The sequence below is a fragment of the Ziziphus jujuba genome, chromosome 7, assembly GCF_031755915.1.
Source record: "Ziziphus jujuba cultivar Dongzao chromosome 7, ASM3175591v1".
Taxonomy (NCBI): Eukaryota; Viridiplantae; Streptophyta; class Magnoliopsida; order Rosales; family Rhamnaceae; genus Ziziphus; species Ziziphus jujuba.
The window spans coordinates 13397335-13410708 of NC_083385.1; positions in this window are offsets into that span (position 1 = coordinate 13397335).

The window sequence follows — 13374 nt, forward strand, 5'->3', positions numbered from 1 at the left end:
AAGTATAGTTGCGGCCAATTAGGATTCTTTATGTGTGTGGCTGGTTTTACCTAGGGTTTTTAAGGTTTATTTTGTTTCTTTCAAAGCCTATTTAAAGGCTTAGTTATCAATAAGAACTAACTTTGATTTGATTGAGAAAATACTTGTGAGACTAATTATCTCTTTGTTCTTTGAGAACACCTAAAACACCATTAGAGAATTAGTTGTTTTAGCTTGACTTATCAATATGTTTTCCATCCCCTATTGTGGCATCTACATTATACCAAGGTTTCTAACCACAGGTTGGTTAGGGGTTGAGGTCAATTCCATTAGAACTTGAACTTAGTTAAGATCCGGGCTAATATAATACAGGTTTAGGAGCAGATCATCCTAGGTTCGTATCAGTTGGAAGTGTTCTTACTTCAAAATTATATGATGCGATTTGGATATTAAATTTATGAAAAACTTGGGATAAAATGATTAATTTCTTTATGTTTGTTAATAATTTAAGATTAAATCCTTCTAAACAAATTGAAAAATGTTAATTAAAAAAACTAATTTAACAATTTTTTAATTCAAACTTTTCCATATTACTTAAAAGCTTAACATTCAAATTTTAATCTAAGTCACGTGCGACGTGGCCATACCTAGTATATATATATATGTTACCACATTCAACCTTTCTCAGCCATTCATTAGTATACAAAGCACGCCCGTTGCTCTGCTTAATTTCATGGGAATATGAACTTTTATTACATCTTACTACTCAATAAATATAATGACAAATAAAATTATACCCAAATGAAAATTAGCTCTGCTCAAGATAGCTATAAATTGTCCCGTAGCTCTTACTTTAATAGAGATGTTTTTTTCAGCTACCTTTACCACCATTGAACTTGAATCTGTTTTCAATCAATACCATCTCTTTGGAATTTTTCTTTGGCAAAAGTAATAATTATCTTGTCAAACTTGTTAAACCAAGGCAACTAATCTTAAAATCTTGGCATATGTACGTGTATATATATATATATATATACCCACAATCATATAAGAAAAATTCTTAATATACGGGCATTTATCAAGTGATCTTACAAGTTCAAAATGTGATCCCCTGCCTCAAGAATTATGATTTTTGCATAGTCTTTGACTGTAAGGTATAACTTGTCTGAATCCTCCAACTATTGACTTGTATTTCCAAATTTCAACGCAACCTCTGACGACTCTTTTCTAATTTCGGGTATTCTTCGAAAACCAACTTGCGCTAAGCAAGTTCACACGATTTGAGCTTGATTTTCTTGGGGAGATGGTGGCAGAACAGGACAGATCGAATCCATTTACACCAGCTGCATTGAGGAGCTTCTGCTTGTGTTCGGCGTGTTCGACCTGGTCTATTAAGGGCTTGTACGGAGGACCATCAGAATCGGAATTGGAAAGGATGGTTCTTGGGTTTCAATGGTGGCGTTCTTTCTGGAGCTTGGTAAAGAAGAAGAGAGAGAGCAAGCGGGAGACTTTTATACCCTTATATTATGGTTATGTGCTTTGCACATTCCAAGTCTGTTAAAATTTTGACGGAAAATTGAAAAGTAGGAAGGGTGCAAAGTTTTGGTAAATTCAGGATACAAAAGGGATAGAAAAAATTGTTTAAGGTATAATGTGTAAGATTCGATACAGTGGGTATTTAAGAATCTGTATATAAAATTTTAGTAAACTTAATAGAAATTATGTTGAAAATTATCTTTATATAGAACCCGTGATGCGTCTATTTATGTTAGTATTGAATCAATTGTTTTATTTCTTTTGACCTAGCACATTATTTGAACGGTGGCATGTACATCTAGCACATGTTCCTCATTTCTGAGAACATTTCTGATGAGTATTTGGTATGCAACAGTGCTAATATTTTCAAAAATAATTTAGAGGTCTATGTTTTTTTTTGGAATGTTTAGATCCATAGTATTCACGAGCACCCATATTGTAACCACTGTTTTTCAGAAGACAAAGTATAATCCCAATTTTTTCTTTTTTCTTTTTTTCCTTAAGAGTATCCCAACCAATTAAAATAATTTAATTTATTCCTTTAATAATAATAATAATAAACAACTAAATAGACATGTTATAAACGCAAAACTACGCAACATGTTTCTGAATTTCAGCAAACCCAACACCTTACGATACATCTCTTTCTAAAGAAGAATAGGAAAGAAACAAGATGGTTTTTGAATTTTGATCTGAGTCGATTTGAAATCCATGCAGGCCTACTGTGAGAGGCATGTGACATTGGAGACGAACTAGGGGTTTGACCAGAAAGTGAGAGAGAGAGAGGATCACACTCATCTTCCAAGAAAGATATGGAATGGGCCCAAAGAATCATTCACAGAAAGCCCATCACGATATCAGACGAAAACCATGTGATGTTTCACACGTTTTCCTCATCATAGGCCTCGACTCATATAGTCGGTGTAGCCGCCAAGCTACAGAAAGAAAAACAAATAAAAACAAATTTCAAAAAACAGAAATGACAATGCTGGCAACTTCAAAGAGTCTATAAATTATAGTTAACCTCATAGATCCATATTCTATATCTCTACCTATTGCCTTGTCTGAATATTAATGACAATGTCGTCTGAAAACGAACAAAGACTTAAAGAGTCAATGTAGCCTACCAAACTGAATGTTTTCTTTTATGATCATTCTCAATTTTTGTACCTAAAAACTACTGCATGTGAAAAGCCACGACTATATTTTTTGTTCGTAAATACATTTCTTATTTCTTTAGCTAGAAAACCCAGTAGAACCGCCTTAGTAGACTATTATATACACATCATTGTCTTTTGCGTGTGTGTGTGTGTGAGTTTTTTTTCTTTTTTTTTTTTTTTTTTTTTTGGTTTTGCTTTGTTTTTGTTTTTTTGAGTTTAGCATTGTGACGCATCTTGCGTTTCCTGTTGTTCCTCTGCAAAAATTATTGCAAATGATTTAGAGATAAATAACTGGTAGTCTGATAAATTTGTATTTTTGTTGCTACTTGAAAACGTCCGGTTAAGATAAATATCGTCAAATTATTTCTAGCTAGTTCATTGTCTATATGAAAAACGACTCAAGAAGACGATGATCAAATTCATGTCTATCAATCTATATACCTTTATATGTATTCAACAAAAAGATCTATATATATATATATATACCAAAAAAAAATTTTGTAAGAACTATCTAATAGCTTATTTAGGAAATATATTGATGTGAAACTAAAAATGAGACTTATATAATCTTTTGAGAATTTAATTGTTTTGCTTTAAATGTTCATTTTTTATATTAACATTTTATTATTAAAAATAATTTCTTTTCTCAAATATTGATATATAAAACTAAATGGATTAGACCATATCGATCACATTTTTTATCTCCATCATTATGTCTTTTAGGATGGTATTTCTTATAAAATTAATAATGTATACATAAATGGCTTTAATTCCTTGGAAACATAGTTAGAATACTTATTACTATGATAACTATTAAAGATTATTATTCATCTAATTAATTTTAAATAATTAGCTAATATGATATTATCATAATTTAACATGTTAATATATTCCCACGTCATGCTGAAAAAAGGTTCCTATTGTATCATAATTCTATTTGTACATGTACATGTATATTTGTTTGATTTGTTTTTTATGTTTTTAGAATCAGTCAATGTGGTAAACGCATGATCCGCTGTGGAGGAACATGTGGACCCCACCTCTACATTATTATTTTTTTCTTTTCTTTTCTTTTGAAAATGAACATATAATATAACATTTTAATTCGTAGACGTATCAAATACTTCTATATATGTATATATTCTAGACTGGAAATTTCAACCCCAAAAAAAATTCACATGATTGGTGAGTAGAGGGCTACGAAAAAGGGATATGCAAATACACATATGAGAGTCTATTTTTCCATAAAGTTTTGTTTGGGAAGTGTTAAAGTTGGGAGAAAAATTGATTTTTTGTATTTAGTTTTCTAGAAATTAATTTTCTGAAAAATTATTTTTCTTTTATTACGTTTGGAGAATAATAGAAAAGTTGAGATTTATGAGTAATTAAATTAAATATTGTATAATAAAATAATAATAAATATATATTTTTAAAAAAATTCAAAATTATTTTTTTTTTAAATTTTCAAAATAACACTTTTAGAAGGGAACAACTTCCTATATATTTTTCTATATTAGTGGGAATCTAATTTCCTGAACTATACTTTTCCATCTCATAATAAATATCCAAATGAAATAGACTTGTCATTTTAACAAAAAAATTAAATTCCTATTAACTTTAATGATATCCAAATATGTTATAATATAAAAATAATTTATTTTACCAAAATTTCTGCATAAATGCTAATATTAATAAGTGACAAACGGGTGGCAAAACCACCATTATCTCTAAACAAATTAAAATCAGGTTCAAATTCCCTACACCCTCATCAATCTATATATATATATATATATATATAAATGGAGATAGTTAATAATTTCCTGCAATCGTGAGCTTTGGTGTTCAAATAAAACCCAAATTAAACGTGCAATTTTCTCTCAAGCTCCATATTCAATAGCCCGATATTGCCATTTCTTCTTCTTAGCATGAATTATAAGCCGTGTAGTACTGGATCTCCTTTATTATGAGATTAAATTAAACTAATATTTAACAAAATAATAATAAGAAAATAATATATTATTGTTATTGTTATTTTACAGGCTTGATAAATCATACTAATTAATATAATTAAAGAAATATAATGCTATTAAACTTGAGAGTTCAACCTCATGAGGTCCACCGTAAGATCTAAACGAATGCATTTATAAATTGTGTTTGTTGTGTACAAGTTATGCATTAATTCTCAAACTTTTGGCCATATTGCATATTTTCTCGGTCGCTGACTTGCTGCACCGCGTGTGGAAAACGACCCAAAAGGAGAACAAAAAGATAATAATCATCTTCATTAAGAATTTATCGTAAAAACAGAATATGAAATATTTGTCATCTTCAAATAAATTGTGGAATTTATTTATAGTTAACAAAAAATAATAATAAAATGGATTCGATCGATCTTTGAATCGTAGCAAAACGATAAATATGCAAATACTTCTTACTACACGTGTTTCATCTGTTGAATTTGCTATTTAAAAAACCAAACAAATATATATATATATATAGATTGAATTTGAAACTTCAAAAGCACTCAAAATATTCAAGCCCTTTTCTTTTTCATAATTTTAATTAAAGCTGGAGATTGGTAAATTTTTTTTTTTGTTTTTTTTTTTTTTGGTCAATATACAATCTGCTAGAAAGTCGTATAAGATATAGTTTGAATTTCAGTTGAAAGGATCGAAAATGTGAGGATGAAGAGTGGGGCATGAGCAGGTGAAAATTTTCTATATACATATATATAATATACATGAAGATCATATATATTGGCCCAGATAAGAATAAACTTAAATAATGTTCCTTAAGTCCAAAGATATATAAATTAAACCACAAATTGATACAGTAATTACTAATTAATATGCTAATAGCTGTATGTTGGGATCAAAGCTTGCAGAAAATGAGGACGAGGTTGGCAAACCGCACGTTCGCAACTTGGTTTAGCTTTTTCAATAATTTAAACACCTCGAAATGACACCATTCCTCCATCTAAAGCAAAGCAGATGACAGAGAGAAAGAGAGAGAAAATGGAGGAGAGATTACAAGAAGATGAAGAAGGACAACCAAATTGCTAAACAATGAGCATAAATGGTGGCCAACATTTCCATTTCCCACTTGTAATTTAGCATATATATTGCAAATTTCATCGGTGAAAAGCATATATTAATTAGCATCTTTGCGAGGAAAGCAGCCAGACATGTATAGCTGTCTTTAATATTGGTCGTTGCAAATCCTCCTCTAAAATGGGCTTTGATTTATTGAAAGCTTCTTCTTGTAATTTTGTACGTAATATATATATATATATATATATATATATTTGACAGTGTTTTTGTGTCTCCATATGTATTAGAGTCATTGGCATAGAATAGTGAAACAAATTATTAATCATTTTCATCTCTACCAATAATATTTGGATCGCTTCATCATCAGGAACTGACCTATGACCCCCCTCCCCTTTTTGATATTTTCTGACCTTTAATTTATGTATACAAATTTGTAGAATTAATAAGGAAAAAGGAAATTGTAAAACTTAAAATAAATTTTCCTCATTAACTTAAAATTTGTGCTTATAATTAGAATTAATTGTAGTTACTGTACAATTTCTAAGCAAATAAATAAAATGTATTTAATTAATTCCTAGTGATAATATATTAAATTAACAATTTAATCTCTTTTTCTTATATACATGTTATTAATCAATATTTTACTATTGATTTTTAATCTACTTTTCTATTTGATAATTGATACAATTTGTTCAAATAGTTGCTGTATTATTTATTTGCAATAATCACAGTTTATTAATTTTATTTGCAATAATCACATTAGTATTTTTCTGAATATTAAAATTGTTAAAGTACTGCAAATTTGTCTAAATAACATATACTACATCTTTTGTCAACTATTTTCTTTGTATGGTATTTTTACTCTATACTTGTACTAATTTTTCAGATTTTTATTTTTATTTTTATTTTTATGCATAATAAAATATTTGATAATTATTTTAGTCGTATTAAATACTAGATGTGAAAATACTCAATACTTAGGGGTGTATTCAATCTAAGATTTAATAGATTTAAAATGAATTATAGATTTTAAAGAATTTAATGGATTATAATGGAATTTCATATATTTCATAAAAAAATTTATAACAATCTAACGAAATTCTTTGGGATTAAGGCCAGATTTCATATTGATAATTTTTTTCACAATTCACTGTTAAAATCATTTTAAATCCATTAAAATCCATCATTTTTTAAAATATTTTAAAATCAATAACTTTTTAAGTACCATTAGATTTTAAAAGAATTATATAAAATCCTAATTGAACACATCTGAATTTTAATAAACTTTTATAAAATCCATTAAAATCCGAATTGAATACCATTGGATTTGTATAAACTCCTTTAAAATCTAAATTGAATACCTCCAAACTTTTAAACACTTTTAAAATTTTTCAAACTCTAAATTGAATACATTTTTTTTTATATTATATAAATATATATTTTGTTTTACTCCATGTCTCTCTAACAAATTATTATGGTTTCATCCTTGATTATCACATCAGTTCTAGCTTATAAGATGTAATAATAACTCACCTTCTAATAATTTAAATTTTTAAGAAAAAGTAGTAATTCAGTCCAAATTAATGAAATATAATATTTATCTAGATGGACAAAATTAACTAATTATTCTTGATCTTACATATAGTTACATAGTTTATAGGGTTTGTCATAGCATTAAGGATATAATGTACTTGGAAACCAATAAATTGTGAAGACTCAGAAATTGACATTGCTTACAGGTTAATACCTCAATGACTGGCATATAGCAACCCCAAGCACCAAAATGACATACCCCACACCTGCACGCGTGATTTAAAATGTTTTTTTTGACCTTTTATTATAGTATACAATGTATCATCCATCTTCACCCGAGTCACAAGTCCTGTATGACAAATCGGGCTCAACACATTGAGGGGTCAAAATGGTTGGTTCCCACACCAACATTTTTTTCTAAAGGGGACCACTTTTAATGTGGAGTGAAACGACAAATTACATCCAAACCTTCAGAGTTCTTGTATGACTTCTCTTTTCTTTGTTTGGTTTTGTTTTTGTTTTTGTTTTTTATTTCTATTTTTAATTATGAGCTGATAAGAACCAGAACTACCGTCCATTTGGAAGGATATGGATATGACCAGAATACCCATTTTTCACAATTTTTCGCATTTATGATAAATAAATTTTATTATTTTTCATAATTGCAATACTTCCACATTCTACTGGTCATTGATCTCAATTTTCCTCATCCTTTACATGAATATATATCTATATCTATATATATATATATATATAGACAAACGAAATGAGAATTGTCAATGCATACAGAAAACAAGACCAAAACTAAACAAAATTGAAGAGCTTGACAAAACAAAATCTAATTAGCTATAAGTCGCGCGCACTAAGCATGCCGTGTGTGTGTGTGTGTGTATATATATATATATATATAATACAGCAAAAATATTCAATTAACTGCAACAACTTCGAATTAATATATTAGGAGAGATAGGAAAATGTACACATGAGGCTACATATATAGATCTATTATTCAAGCCAACCAGATTGACCATGTTTCCTTGGACTTGATCATAAGGTAAAAACAAAAAAAAGTCAATTGTCACTTGGAAATTTTAGGGGGTTAAGCAGTCCTATGTTGTAGTATTTCAGGACAGGAAGTTGGGCAAGTAGATAAATGATGGAAGTTTTATCGATTTGTAAATCCCCAATTTGTTGATTATTTTTTATCACTTAGAAAACCAAGCTTCCAAGTAACTACTAAATTAGAGGACCAGGAACAAAGTTAGGATAAGGAATTGATCATTTCTCATTTCGTTATTCAAACTACATGTATGGTTAATCAACGCACCAAAAGAAGAAAGATGCCACATGTCAACATCGATTATTATATAATTAAGTAGAATTTTTGATTCTTAATTGATTGTATATGGAAATTTGTTCCAGAGTGCGAATACTCATTAGTTTTTTTTTTCTTTTATTTATTTATTTTTAACAATATAATTAAAAGATTCATATATTTGAATTTTTTTTATCGAAAAAGTAGTGTTTTTATTATTAGACAATTGTTATAGAAACCATAGATATCCTAATTGAATAAGGATCCTCTCCATTTCTATAGAAATGGAGGATCTTAAGTTAACTGAAATATTTTATGCTATATCATTGGATATTTATCTAATCATTAAACTAAATCCAATTTTTTTACTTAAAAGTAAGCAATTCTCTACACATCTAATAATCTTAAATAACATTAGTTTCCTTCTATGTTATTTTAAAAATTATATATATATATATATATATATATGATCGTCTTTTTTTTTTCCTCAAATGAAATATTGTAATAATTAATATATAAGCGCTAGCTATTTAAATTAAAGAATATAAACTATCATAGGAAATGTTTTTAATTTCAACATTTTCAATAATTCAAAAAAATTCTTTCTTTCTTTTTTTTTTTTTTTTGGAAAAAAATAGTAAAAAGATTTGATTTACAGTTTTTAATGGCTCCTTATAAATTTATCCCCATATATATATATATATATATATATATATATATATGTTTTAAATTTATTCATATGTATAAAAATAATTTTGTTTTTTGTATTTAGTATTTACTTAGAAAATATTTATATTTAATATTAAGCAATAGCTTTAAAAAAAAAAAGTGATAAATATATAAGCTATCAACCATATTTATTTTCTAAATCTATTCAAATCATTAATGATAGTAAACCTTATTTAAGCAAGTAAAAAATTTAATGGTTCAAAGTTGAAACATGTAGCAGTGTATTATTTATCTAATTTGAAATTCTCCATTTTCATAGAAATAGAGAGGATCCTAGTCCATACTGGATATCTAATGATGGTTTCCATATACACCATATTTTTCTTAATTATATTTTTTGAGTAAATTAATTAATTTCTCCCATGTTACTGGCTTTATTTCATCTAGGTGTGAAGCATAATGTTGTTGCTGTACTAAAAATGAAAAACATTTACACTATGGTGGCCTGCATTTTTGTTTATTTATTGACATGTCAAATATATTCTTCTTTTTTTTCTTTTTTTTTCATGTCGGAAAAAAAAATTTCATTTGATTCTTTTACTTTTTTGTCTTAAGCCATGTTTGACATGGTTTTTGGGAAGGCAAAAGGGGCTTTTGAGACTCAAAAATAGTTTGTTAGAATGTTTGGATAATTTTCAATAAGATTAAAAATATTTTTAACCAACATCAATAAAAAATAACTTCCTTATAAAGTAATTTTGAAGAAGTAGAATAAGAAGCAATAGTAAAAACAGAAGAAGAAGTTATGCTAAACAAAACCTTAATAATATGATTAAATTGAGATATTCACTAATTGCATGAGTTTGATTTAAATATCCAACATTAATTCTTTCCTACCCAAAGGCTAAAACCTTTTATATATATCTATATATATAGTCTACAAAATCCGATATTAACATAAATTTTCTATATTTACATGTTTGTAAGCAATGATACTAATGTTGAAATATTCAAACATATAGTCAACAACTTGTCAAATTTTGGTGGTAAATATAAAATGATATGGCATATGTATATAATTTAATTAAAATATCCTTACACACACACAAAAAAAAAAAAAAAGTGTAATAAACTTAGCATTCTACAAAAAACAATTAACAAAGTTCATATTTACTCATATAAAACTTCTAAGTGTGAATCTCCCAATACTAAAAATAAATAAATAAAAAAATCCATATCACATGCTAATTAAATTTAGACAAGTATTATAATTTATATTATACCTAATGATTCTATACTTTAATTAATATGTTCCTTTATTCAAAAAAAAAAAAATCTTTATTCAAAATCCCAACAAGAGTATAAATAGTAGGTTAACATACGTACTATATATTATATGCTGTGATCATCACTTACGAATTGAGGGAACGAGTACTCTTAACAATTAAAATAAGACATATATATAAAAAATATATAAAAGTAAATTAAGAAAATTAATAGTAGGGTTGTTACTGATTTTTCTTAGTTTTGAGTTTGAAAAGTGGGAATTCAAATTTTAAACATTTGTCAATAACTAACAGTTTTGTCACTAAACTGTTTCCATTGAAGGCCTAATTTTTCAATAATTAATTAGGACATGCAAGACAATTCTCTCCACCCCCCCCCCCCCTCCTCTCTCTCTCTCTCTCTCTCTCTCTCTCTCTCTCTCTCTCTCTCTCTCTCTCTCGCGCGCGCTAATAGTAATACATATGGGTTGACTATCAGTTAAAAAAAATTAACCCAAAAAAAAAAAAAAAAAACACTAAAAACTAAAGAAAAGTGTCCTTCATCCACCAAAAAAAAAAAAAAGTGTCCGAAATCAATGAACTGGTCCATCAATCTCTTTGGTATATGCATGATAATGAGGACAAGCCTTCCTTCCTCATATATAACGAGCTGGAAAATATACGGTTAGCAGAAGCCGCGTCTTGTCTACCCCAATATTGTGAACAAACACCTTCATATATCTTTTGAGACTAGTTTTTCCAATTCCAGAAAGCAAATCCACACACTTATGAATGACATGTGCTTTGGAGAACAAAACCTTTAATCGCTTTAGCTGTCCCTTTCCTTTCACAAATAATGTGAAAATTAATTAAAACCATTCATGGTGACACCAATTTTCGTACTGAAACTGGCCAAACAACTTTAAAAGGTTTTTGAACCTTTTCGTGGGTGGAATTGTAATTACATGAAAGGACTAATCAGTTAGCACTTAGTAGCTTCCAGATAAATCTTTTACCAGTAAAATGTTGCTTTGCTAGCTTTTCTTAATTTGTCTCTCAATAATTTTATATATAAATATTTTATTCTATGTGATCATCTGATTCTTTCTCTATATGTAAACCCAAATTTTCTATTTAATTATTTATTTTTTATTTTCTTAAATAAATATATCATATGGCTGTCATTTACTCCAATATGAAAAATCTAATTATATGTATATATATATTAGGTGCCAAACAATATTAATCGATCTCTAGCTAATTATGCCCTTAACCATGTCAATGGCTTCTTCATGGCTCAGGAAGTCACTCTAATAGTCATTGAAGAGGTAATTTATATGTTCTGATCATCCAATTGCCACATATTATTTTGATTAATTTAACATTGGTTTTTTTTAATTCTTCAATGGTAAATTTCATAATTTCCATGGGTAGATAAATTAACAATTGGGAGAGAGAGAGAGAGTGTGTGCGTGTGTGTGTGTGTGTGTGTGTGTATAAATAAATTTATATTTATATACAATAATTATCTGCCTCTCCCCCCCGTTGGTATGAGGAAGTATCGGTTTATGGCCCATGAGAGTAAAGGGAACAACCAACCTCAGGCTGGTCCAAATAATGTATTAGCGGTCTTATCACTTTCATTAGACCATGGATATTTATGCAGTATATATATAGGGATGGCCAACAAGAAGTTTTTTTCTTTTAGGTTTAGGTAGCTTCTAATTGAAGTTTGAACCAGCTTGCTTCAAGCAATCTTTGGAGATCTCAATACACAGAAACTCTTTGTAGTTGAGATTTGGTTCTACAACGTAAATTTTCTTTCTAATTAACAGAACAAATTGGGTCAAATATTGACCTACATCTCCTCAAAATAAAAAATTCAAAGCTTACATTTTCATTATTCTTAATATATAAACAAACATACCTATTTATAAATGTACAGAAAGGTAATCAAGGGCAATTGATTGATAATAGAGCTAACTCATGACAATTGATTGGTTTGATGCTTTTAGTCTTGAACTCTTCAATATTAAAGAAAAACCTGGACACAACCAAAAATGAGGTATTGAAATCTCTTTCTGCACTTCAAGAAAATCATATATATAAATTTCATTTCCTTTTACCTTTTGTTTTTTTGTTTTTTTGTTTTTTGTTTTTTGTTTGTTTGTTTGTTTTTTTTTTTTTTTTTTTTTTTGGGGGGGGGGGGGTGAAGAATTTCACTTTAGTTGGATAAAAGAAAATAAATAAATAAATAAACCCTATAATTTGTGAAACTTTTGTCTTTCAAGAGCCGTAACGAGACCGTCTTTCTCCAACAAGTATGTGCTTTGCCTTTTCTTTTCTCTTTTTTTTCGTTGGTTTTTTTCTCAATGAGGTAACTCTAATATTTAATTATATGTTAAAATTGCAAAATATGTTCATCATAATCTTTTAGTTGTACCAATCCCTATTGTTTTCAAGTGTGAATTTTTTTCAAGATTTATTTACAATTCATAAACTCAATATTTTATTTGCATTTTTTTTTTTCTTCCAAAGATCCATAGGATTCCTTCAATGTCATTGTAAACTTACCATTAAAAAAATAAATAAAATTGGCAAAGGCCCACAAATAATTACCATGCATTAGATATTTTTTATTTAATCATTCCTAAAAGATAGCCAAGAAAACAATGTTGTTCTAATGCAACTGTCATGACGTAAAACCATTACAAAAAACTCCACCTACGCTTCCCATAGAAAATCCTCACCCACAAGCCTAGACATTAAGAACAGGTACAAACCAAAATTCTAACCAAACCAATTTTTCTTTTTCAATAAATTAAAACTAAACATTTTAGGTCATGTCCACGTGATTACTGCACCAT